Source organism: Condylura cristata, unplaced genomic scaffold (assembly GCF_000260355.1).
Source record: "Condylura cristata isolate star-nosed mole 26May11 unplaced genomic scaffold, ConCri1.0 scaffold00002, whole genome shotgun sequence".
In the NCBI taxonomy this organism is placed as follows: domain Eukaryota; kingdom Metazoa; phylum Chordata; class Mammalia; order Eulipotyphla; family Talpidae; genus Condylura; species Condylura cristata.
The window spans coordinates 61,763,802-61,775,123 of NW_004567103.1; positions in this window are offsets into that span (position 1 = coordinate 61,763,802).

Sequence of the window (11,322 nt, forward strand, 5' to 3'; positions counted from 1 at the left end):
TTCCCTATAATTTACAAACTTTCAAGTTTGTAGTCAGGTTTGTTTTTCAGAAAACTAGAGATAGAAATGAACAACTCTGAAATTATAAATAACTGAATCTTATTTTCTATAGGGTATTATTACCTTTAAAATATAATGACAAAACTGATGATGGTTTTACTAAACTCTAATATAAATTATCCATACTCATAAAGTTCCCCACACTCTGAAAGTCTTTTTAGGCACACACACACAAAAAAATAATTTATTGGTATTTTTAAGTGAGAACCTATAGCTGCAAGGTAAGAAGGAAGAGGAAAATAAATTACAGTGCTCAACTTCATCTTCACCATGTCAAGGAAATCAACGCTATTTCAAAAGGCAAAATGACAGTCCCTTCTCACAGCACTTTTACAATCTAATGGCTTTCTAGGTTTACTTCTGTTAGTTCTTTATGGGAAATTCAAGTTCTTTATGGGTAAATAAAGCAAGTTTGTTTGTTTTAAATACCAAAAGGCAAGCATTTACTTCCCACTTTACTGCAGACTCCATCATCCCTAATGATCTGCAAGCCTACCCTGACGTAAACTTTGATTCATTCAGCCTGGGTCTCTGTAGACATGATTTATGACTCCTGTGCAACATTCTCCCGCCCAGTCAAACTACTCTATTTTTGTTTTCAGAACACTATTCATCCCCAAGATTTCACTCTGAAATAGCCATCACCACCTCGTCCTACACTTCATTTCCTCTCTGGTATCCAAATCCAATATATTCATAAAATTCATTCTTATTGTAACGGATGGCTGAAGTCAAAACACTGTTACAGGTGGTCCCCTCTGAAGGGTATTGCTAGTGAGAAGAGATTGCCCCAGTGTTTTGGAGTGGAGCATCTGATAAGAAATATAAGGGACTGCAGAAGCAACTGTGGATTATTCAGTCTTCAGGGTTCAGCATTTGGGATTCAGCATTTTCTGATCTCCAGCGATATAGGGGACAGCAATTTTGGCCTCCAGATTGTGCCAATCTTCCAGAAGGCTGTTGTGGAACTTTGAAGGAGGTGGCCTCCAGCAGCCAACTTCAGAGAGGAAATATTCAGTCAGAGCTTTTGCAAGCAGCCAAGCAAATGAAACTGGTTTTGCTGCTATCACAGCCTGGCAAAGAAGGCAAAGACCCAGAGTCAGGCACCTTGTTGAACTATGAGTATGGCCTTTTGTTGGGTCATTCAGCCACTGCAACTGCTGTTTTGAATGTTGCTTGTCTGGTGCTACACTGGGGCTTCTTGGCAGCTCTGGGAGCATCTCCTGTTGTGTCTTCAGTTTTCTTTGTGAGTTGGAACTTGGCCTATAGTATGGCTGCCACATGTTCCAGGTTGGCAGAGGCAGGAAGCATTCAGTTTGGGCATGTGGCCTATTATTTGAGAGAGGAGCTCTGTGCCCTCGGTGGTGGGAAGACACCACCATAGCTGCTTTTGTTTAGGATTTGGACACTGCTTTGGGCAAGGTAAACAACCATTTTTGGCCTCAGAAACTTTGTTTTTCTCTGGTTTGTTAAATACATAGTTGTTGTCCTCTAAGCCTGAGTAGTCTTGTAATTGTGCATATGGATGAAAAACTCAGACATGACTAGTAAACTGTTTGTACAGTATCCTTGGCCAGTTTTAGTGCCCCTTGTTGCTTGTATCACTAAGATAATTCCTGGGCCTCCCTGGAGGCACAAGGGTTTAAAGTCTCAGTACTATGAAGCGAGAGGCAGCCACTACAGCATGAGTTCAAGCCCAGGCCAGGGAGCTGACACACATGGCACAGAAGATCTCTCCTGTCTTGCCTGCTGCTCCCCTCAGCAGTGTATTACAGTAGATTCAATTGTTCTGCCCCGACTCTGTCTGTGGTGAATCTTCTCACCCCCTGCACTCTGGCCTATACCCCAGCTCTTGTATGCATAAATAAATAAAATTTAAAATTTTTAAATATATCTATATGACAACTCCTTCATGAGGGATTATCACATTTATGATTTATAAGCAGTAGTTTACTGGCAAATGTTTAAAATGTTTTCTTCTGGGAAAAAGAGGGTATCCTTGATTTTCTGATGAAAGTTTCCCTGCGATAATGGTCAACTTCCAAACTTAGAGCTCAAAAGGTGCCCACAACCTGGACTTTAGAGCTGATGAAGCAGACTCCAGCATAGTATTCTTACTTTTGAAGATTTAATTATGTGTGGATAGACAGTCTGGAGTATAGACCAGAGGAACAGATGGTGAGAGGATTCATCAGAGAGCAGAACAGGCAGATCAACAAAGTACACTGCTGAAGGAAACAGTGGGCAGGACAGGAGCAGTCTACTGCACCAGATGTGGGTTAGCTCCCTGCCTGGGATAGAACTCAGGCCAAAGTGGTGATAGCATGATAGTGTTAGATTAAGCCCTATGCTGCCAGGAAGGCCTATAGTTATTTTTATTAGACTAAATGGAGTTATATTTTATAATATTTATCAAGTTTATTTTAAGAGAGGTGAGTAGAAGGAACAATGAGGAAATACACAGAACTAGCTTCTACCTTTGGTTCTGCCATGACTTAGCTAGCTGGCTCCTGTGCTACAGAATCATTCTGGGTCTTGGATGTAAAATAACAAGAGCACACTAAATAACACTAGCAGATTTACAATTCAAATAATCACATCTTTTATCACCCACTTTGAGTGAACTCTTGTAGAATCAACCATGGCATAACACGGTATGTCCTTGGCACATTAAGAACAGCACTTTGCACTTAACAGGTACTTCTTAAAGACTTTTTGAATAATCACTATCTGAGTGACAAGCAAAGCAGCCTGGTATATGATAGGTCAATGGAAGATAACAGGGTGTTAAGATTGTTTTTATATAAGAATGAAGTGATAATTTGAAGAATAATTTTTCTCTATGACTATAAACACTTTCCAGGTTGATAAGAGGTAGATGGAAAATATCACATTTAGAAGCACAACATGTTTCCCTCCTTTCAAGGACTACCCTAACTAAACAGCAAGCTGTCCTCACTAGTAGTGCCTCTTCATAGAAACTTCCTTTCCCCACCATATTTTTCTATTTTCAAGATCATATGATTATGCATTTTTTGCCATTAACATTCAATCCTGTCATATATCTCTGAAGATTTATCTCAGAGAACAGAGTATCTTCTTTCCTATTTCTCTCATAATGTTACCTGTGAGCACAAAGAATTTGAATTGTGGTTGAATGGGATGCTATTAATACTACTATCAAATTAGAAGAAGACTATATGTATTGAAGTAAAACTGGACACTAACAGAATCATGCAGGAGTTTCTATTTCAGTTTTGGTCAAGACTTCAAAGGCCTACATAATCCATAACAGTAAGAGCCCAATGTAGAATTGCTAAAATTACAAAATCATTTCTGCCAGCATTAAAAATCTCCAACAATTAAAAACTCTTGAGTTAAAAGAATAAGAGAAGACTGTTGTGAAGAGAGTTTTTGGAGGTATAGTTACCCCAAAGGAAAAAGACTACTTCTTCTTCATCAAATAAGAGCAATTGCAAGGGGGTACTTGTAGAATTTGACAAGTACCTTCCAGAGTTGAAGAGAGCTTAAGTGCTGGTATAAGAAGATATAACTACACTAGCCTGAAAGAGCAATGCAAAGAAAAAGACAGGGCTTAGGTTTTCTGTGGACCAGATGAAGGCCACTAAGAAGGGGGAAACTTAGGCACATACTGAAAGGACTGCTCAGTGGGCAAAATGACTCGAGAGATGGGCAATCACCAGAAGTCTAAGAACATAGGACACAATGCCAACATTAATGCAGATACATGAAGCAACCTTATTTAGTGTTGTAGTTGAGGGTCTCAGAGGGGAATACCCTGGAAAGACTCCATGAAAAAGGCAGATTTGGGGCCCTCCCTGGTGGCGCAACAAGTTAAAAGCACAGCACTATGAAGTTATTGCACCCACTGCAACATGAGTTCAATCCTAGGCCAGGGTTCAATCCTGATCCACATGGTGCATCAGCCTTCTCCTGCTCCCCTCAGCAGTGTATTTCAGTACAACTCCCTGTTCTGTTCCCTACACTGTCTCCGGTGAATCCCACTACACCTCTGGCCTGTACCCCAGTTCTGTATGCATAAGTAAATAAATCTTAAAAAAAAAAAAAAAAGAGGGCCCTCCCTGGTGGCACAGCGGGTTAAAGCACAGCACTAAGAAGCTAAAAACACTTCAGCATGAGTTCAATACCCACCCAAGAAGTGACCCACATAATGTGGCAGACATCTCCTGACCTGCCCCCTGCTCCCCTCAGCAGTGTGCTTCGTCAGGGGGCCTGTTCTGCTCCCCACTCTATCTCTGGTGGATCCTCTCACTGCCCCTGAGCCTCTGGCCTATACCCCAGCTCCATATGCATAAATAAATAAATCTTTTTTAAAAAAAAAAAAGCAGTTTTGAAAACCTTTGTAGTCAAATTTTTGTATGAGAGTTAAGATTTTTGCTGTCCTCTTTGCTCCCTTCCTTAATCCCAGTTGAGTGCTAAAGAGCTCAAAACAATAGCTAAAGCCTAGAAGAGGAGATACCAATTCTCCCTTTTCTCTCTCTCTCTCTTCCCCTTTCTTTCTTTCTCATTCTAAGTTTTAATTTTAACCCTTGGTAAGTTACTGGATTAGGATGACAGAAAATTTAAAGACAATAGACTTAGACTATTATATTGAACTATGTATTCTGAAACTTTGAATATCCAGAGGACAATTACTATCACAGAGTAACTTAAAGAGCTACAAGTTCTACTCACAATTTTATCCAAAAGTCACAGGAAGTTATTCAAAAAAATGTATTCAAGAGAGAGTGAGGAAAACAATAAAGTTTCTTTGGGTGGTTTTTCTGTGATGCATATAGCTCTTTTACTATAATGTGGCTGACAACTGAAAATGGCTGACCTTTGACTCTTAAAGCCTTGAATGTCTCCAAAGCCATTTTAGAATAGGGAAGCATTTGCTTGTCTGCCTTAAATCAAAGTACACGTTTTTTGAAAATTCAACTATTTCTTCCATGGAGTTGCCCTTCTGTTTTAGCTAATTATTAGTAGTAACACCATGTGATCTATATTGTTTTTTTCACTGGAAATAATTTATTTCTATTCACCTTTAGATTTTTGAGTGGGCTAGTCCTAGGCTCTGAAAAGATGGGAACAGAATCAAAACTGGGACAGGAAGAGTACACAGGATTATGGTGATGGCGCATGGGTAAACTGGTGGTGGGAAGTCCATAGGATTACAACCAAGATGAAATAATGTACAAAATGAAGAAGGATGTAATATGTGTGTGTGTGTGTGTGTGTGTGTGTAATTGGAAAATTATAAAAAGAAACATTACTTATAAAATTCCTTAAGAAGGAAAATATGTGTATCATTACAAAATCAATAGTTGAAACCCTACCCATTTAAAGATTGAGTTTTCCCATAATACGTACATTCTCCAATAGGGATTATATTACTAGGAAAATAAAAATCTTTATTCAAAATGATAATCTTTGTAAGGACTTTGATTTGCCAACTGCATGCCTCTCCAAGGATGTAGATGTTTTCCCCAGCAGGTTGGCATGGGGAAAAGAGAAACTCATTATATCAGCTTTGATTTGTCATGGTGTGTACAGTCATGTACCCAGCATAGAAATGGCACAAGCAAAGAATTCCAGGCTGACTGTCTTTTGGGGGCCCAAGACACCATAAGTTGACAGAGTTAATAAAGATATATTCTAGGAATTATGAACCTGCCCATTAATTTTCCAGGAATAGCAGCCAAAACCAATAGCAAACAAATGACCCAATGCTGCCAGGATGGCAGGCATTCTTTACAACATTTCATGCCAATTATTTCTACTCACATGACATGTAGACATTAATTTTCAACCCCTGACCTATATTTCACATATCTGGGTTTCAGACCAAAAGAAACACTAGCTATCATAAAAATTATACGACAACCTGCCATATGATGAGGAATCTCTTTAGGCTTCCAGCCAACAAGTTTGGTTTGAGTCTGCAAAATTTTATAGGGTAGAAAGGTGAGACAGGAGAAAAACAGGATAATTGTCCTCCCTTCCTTGAGAGGTCTTATTTATCACTGTATCTACCACATTCAAAATGGTCAGGGATAAAAATGATGGAAATAATCCAGTATCTACTTGTCTCCATGGTGTCTCAGGGGCTGACTGACCACGTCCTTGGCTGTTCCCCTCTTCCAAGTGAACACGAATCATTTACATAAAACTTCCAGAAAAAGATCTCCTGCCTGAAATATTTCAAAGGCAGGGGACTAGAATAGAGAACACGCTAGACAATGATATAATGTGGCTTTTGTGAATATAATTATCATTGCCAAGGTACTTATAATGGTTAAAAGGGATTTGAGTGTGATGGGGCATACCCACTCAATGGTTCCCCAGGGGCCCTAAAATAAGAAAAAGTAATATCCCAAAGAGCTGAACTTCCCAGGGGTAGCTCTTTCAGGGAAAGACTACAGCTCTGTGAAAACTCACCATGTGTTAATCTGAGGGAAGAAAAGTTTAATGAAAATATATTCCCAGTTCTCTAAAGCAGGCCCCAAATACATAGAAGGAACAAGATCAAAAAAAAAGAGAAAGAAATCTAAAATTATAGCCAAGTTCTAGATGAATACCAAGACCCAGAGAGATTCATTTTCTAGGATAATAGTATAAGTGAAACAGGGGTTTTAAATCAAATTGTTTTTTGTTTGACAACCATACCAAATGCTTAAATAGGTAATTGACAAACACCATTATCTTAAATTATAGTATTGGTCAAGACATAAGGAAAACATGAAGAAAGCCAACAAGAGGCACACTGCGTTGTTATTCAAAGAAGACCCTCAAAGTTTTTCTAAACTTCATTCAATTATTCATTCATTCACAAGTATAGTGTAGAATAAGTATTACATTTCAGGTACCAGACCATGCATTGTGTTAAGGCAGAAACTGTAAACAAAATAGACAGATAGGTCTCTTGTCCTCTTAAAGAGGCAAGAGAGGATTTCTGTACTTAGGGCAACAGACAAACTTTAACTGAAGCAATATCCGGGGCCTATTCTCGGACATGCTTTAGTCAAAGCCATTGATCTTTATGGAAACAAGAATTCTGCCTCAGCTCTGCCACTAAACTAATGTGTCTTCTAAACAACTCCTGAATCCTTCTGGCACCAAATTTGCCATCTATAAAATGGAAACAATGGAATTCATTTTAACACTTGCTATAGCTAGAGCTAAGACTCAAAGAAGATAAAGTTTTACAAAGCACTATATAAATAAGAGACTTAATTACAAAGATTAGAAGAGAGTTTTAAAATTCCTCCTAAGTTTTAGCACTCGTGAATTGTTAACTAATTCAAGTCTGCTGTCACAGATGAGCAACAAAGAAGTGGTGATAGTAAATAAGCATTAATACAATAAAGACTAAAAAGCATATAACACTAAGTTTGTACATGGTTACAAGCTGGAATATAACAACACTCTGCACAGTTGTATTTACACTTTTCACAAACTATGTAAGAAAAGGAACATGTAAATTTTCCACTTACTATCTTGCAGAATTAAAGAGAAAAAAGTGAAATAGGACAAACAGCCTTTATTTTATAGGCAAGTGTGGTTTTCTTAAATGGAAAAGTAGGTTTAGTTTACTTAATATTCAATGACTTCAGGGAAAGAAGTTAGGGGAACAACCCACGAGGTTTGTTTCTGGTTTGGAGGATTTCCCTGCTCTCCTTTCCCCTGGTCTTTCCACTACAGCAAAGGAGCCAAGAAGAATTGTGAGCAGGGGGTTTCTTTTTCATTTTCCCATAATTCAATAACATATTTTTTTCCAAATGAAAAGGGGGTAAGTACATCTTCAGCTTTGATCCAGAATGATCACTTTCAGCTTCAGAAAGGATAATTAAAAACAAATAAATTCAGGGATGTGCATTTGTATTCACAGAGGGGGATTTTTTTTCCCTACATCTAAAACATAAATGAATTTAAATATTTTGAGTGGCTTTAACTCTAGGTAGAAATACATTTTTTAATAGAGAGAATATGCAAAAAAAAATCTCAGAGATTTGTCTCTTGGGTTCCTTATGGTAATAAGAGCTGAAAGTGTTCTTTCTTATCTTAAGTGGTAAGAACAAGGTGAAAGGTGTCACTGAGGGAGCAGTCAGTCAAAAAGACTGTCACTGAATGTTTTAGCACAAGAGGCACTGGGAATATACTGCAGCTTATCAAAAGTAGTTTTCTTGTCTGCAAGTCCTGGCACACATATCTGGGAAAGCTCTGACCCTTCAGCAAATAGACAGCTTGACTCCCTCACCTTTGCTGTGCTGGGGTCCGAACCTCGCCCCACAGCACACTTCCCATAGAGCAGATTATTAACTTGGCCTGGGATGATTTATCACATAGTTATTGTATGCATGGCAGGGTAGCTACAACAAGCAAACATTCTAATGTACTCTCACTCCAGGAAAGCGGAGACAAGGTAGAAAGGGAAGTCCATTACAAGCTTAAATACTTAAAAACTTAATGGGGTAAAGATTTAATAGCAGATCCTTGCCAACAAAAGGAAAGAAAAAGGCAAAAAGAACCCAAAAAAAGCAATAGAAACCCCCTTACACACACACACGCACACACATACACACACACGATCTGAAATTTGTCTATTATAGAATGCAGAAAAGGCTATAGAGAAATCTTTTCAGGAAAATCAAGTTAAAAATATTACTATAAAAAAAACTACCAAAATGCCAGAAAAAAAAAAAAGAAGATACTAGGCAGTTAGTTAATCATCAAACACACAAAATTTTTTTTAAAGAAACCTCAGCATGAGAGAAGCTACATCTTAACCAAAACCACCTGATAGCTGAACTCTGGATGCCTATAAAGAGGATCTTTGCCTTTGTTTTTTTTTTTTTTCCCAGCAGCTGACTGCAATTTTAGTGGTCTGAATTGAAAGTTGGAATTTTTCTATGCAGATGAAACTTGTATATTTGATGTTTGCATTTCTGAAATCTTTCTTTGACTGTATAAGTTTCCTGTCAATATACAAGTAATATGACACACACACCTATTAAAATTGATATACACTCATATTCAGATAGTAGGAGCAAGTACATACTTTCTTATGCCTTAAAATGCAAGCCTTAGGAAAGATGACTTATTTTAGTATGTAAACATGCAAAGTCTGATAGATGTCTTATATTTTTCTGTTGGTAACTCAGTTAGAACACAAAGTAAGTTTAGTATGATTTACTTGCATTAGATTTAAAATCTTCTGAATTTACTAGTTTACCCTCAGCCCAACAGAATACATGAATAATCACTGAGCACCTTTTTGTTAAAATGAATTCCTATAGTAAAACCAATCAGCAAACTCATTGTTTAACTGTAATTTTCCATTAATTGCTTGTATAAACTAAAATAATGTCCATGGTAACACTGGTAGTGGTAAGATAGAAAGAAAGATATGCTTAGATTTCATAAGTGTGTCAGGATTTTACACCCTTCTTTTCTCCAGCAGCAACCAAGCCTCTGTCAATAATTGTATAGTGACATTTCAAATCCATGTGCCGTAAGCAAACAAATAAACCCAGCAGAGTAGGAAGCAAATTTACAGAGCGTTATTTGAAGACTACTCAAAGGATTGCTTAAAAGTGTTTTTCCTTCACCAGTTTACCATTGGTATGATTTGAAATATTCACTATCAATCTTTTTATTGGGCTCAAAGCATTGTAAGCCTCTGGTAAAGTGCAAATACGTAAAAGGTATAATCTTAATATCTTACACATTAACACATGTGGGTTAAGATGAAATTCTACTTAGAAGAATAATTTAAATTCTCCTAGTTTGTACATTCATTTGTGTTAGGCCCTAGGCCTTCAGTAACCCTCACCCCTCCTGCTCTCCACTCCTTTTTAATGATTGATTCTAAGTCGTCAGAGGATGTCTCAAACATACTCCTCAATACCTGTCTTCTGCAGTGACCACAGCTGGGTTCAACCACCATTTCTGCAAGTTTTGCAGTCATGAATAGAGCCCTCCAGAAATCAAATCTACGCAAGGACTGTGTCATTTCAAACAATATTTCATTTCTATTTCAATCCCAGAATTTACAGGGGAATTTCTTACCTTCTTTTTTTCCTCCTTTAGTCCCTCCTTCTCGCCCTTCCTCCTGATTCACCAACTTCCTTAAAATCATAGATAGGAGGCCCTCCCTGGTGGCTCAGCAGGTTAAAGCACAGCACTAAGAAGCTAAAGTCACTCCAGCATGAGTTCGATACTGCCCCGGTGGTGACCACATGGCATGGCAGATCTCTCCTGACCCGCCCGCTGCACTACTCAGCAGTGTACTTCACCAGTCAGCCTGTTCTGCTCCCCACTCTGCCTCTGGTAAATCCTCTCACTGCCCCTGCACCTCTGGCCTGTACCCAACCCAGTTCTGTATGCATAAATAAATCTTTTCTAAAAAAATTTTTAGATAGGGTCCTCTACTCACCATAAAGCTCAGATTGGCAAACATAGGGGTTGGGGGACAGTTCTAGGTGGCTGAAAACTTCATAATATGCTGACCCAGTCCATTCTTTGACAGCCAACACTGTTGAGAGCCCATGGCTTCTTTTCTTCAGTGTTTGCGCAAATGTGCCTCTGGCAAACAGGCAAGCATTTGCCAAATATACCTGAATTTCAATTTTAGTTGAGACCACATCTACATATGGAAAGATGAACAAATAAATATTAACAAAATATCTGCAAACATCATCATGATAATTCAATTTTTTCAAGCATTACTGAGTAAGTGACGAGTGCAATTTTTATCTATTTAAGGAGAACAAAGTGATGATTTGGTGATATATATGTGCTACTAAATGATAAGCACAAGATAGCTAGTTAACATTAGTTTCATATACTTAATTTTCTTGTGTATAGTAGAGCACTAAAGAACTACAGTCAGCACATTTCAATTACAAATACAGTATTCTTAAATCTATGCACTATGCTGTACAGTAGATCCCCAGATTTACTCATCTTAAACTGCAAGCTTGTAGCCTTTCATCAGTATCTCTGTTTCTCCCATACTCCAGCCCTGGCATCCACCAGTCTATTCTTTGCTTCTGTGAGTTTGCCCTTTTTTAGATTCCACAAAACAGTGAAATTATATAGTATTTGACTTTCTGTGTGTAGGTTATTTTACTTAGTATAATGCCTCCAGACTCTGAGATGAGCTGAGATGAGCTGACCCCTCAACAGAGGACAGATCTCTGAATGACAGGAGAAATGAGATTTGATGTGAGAGGCAAG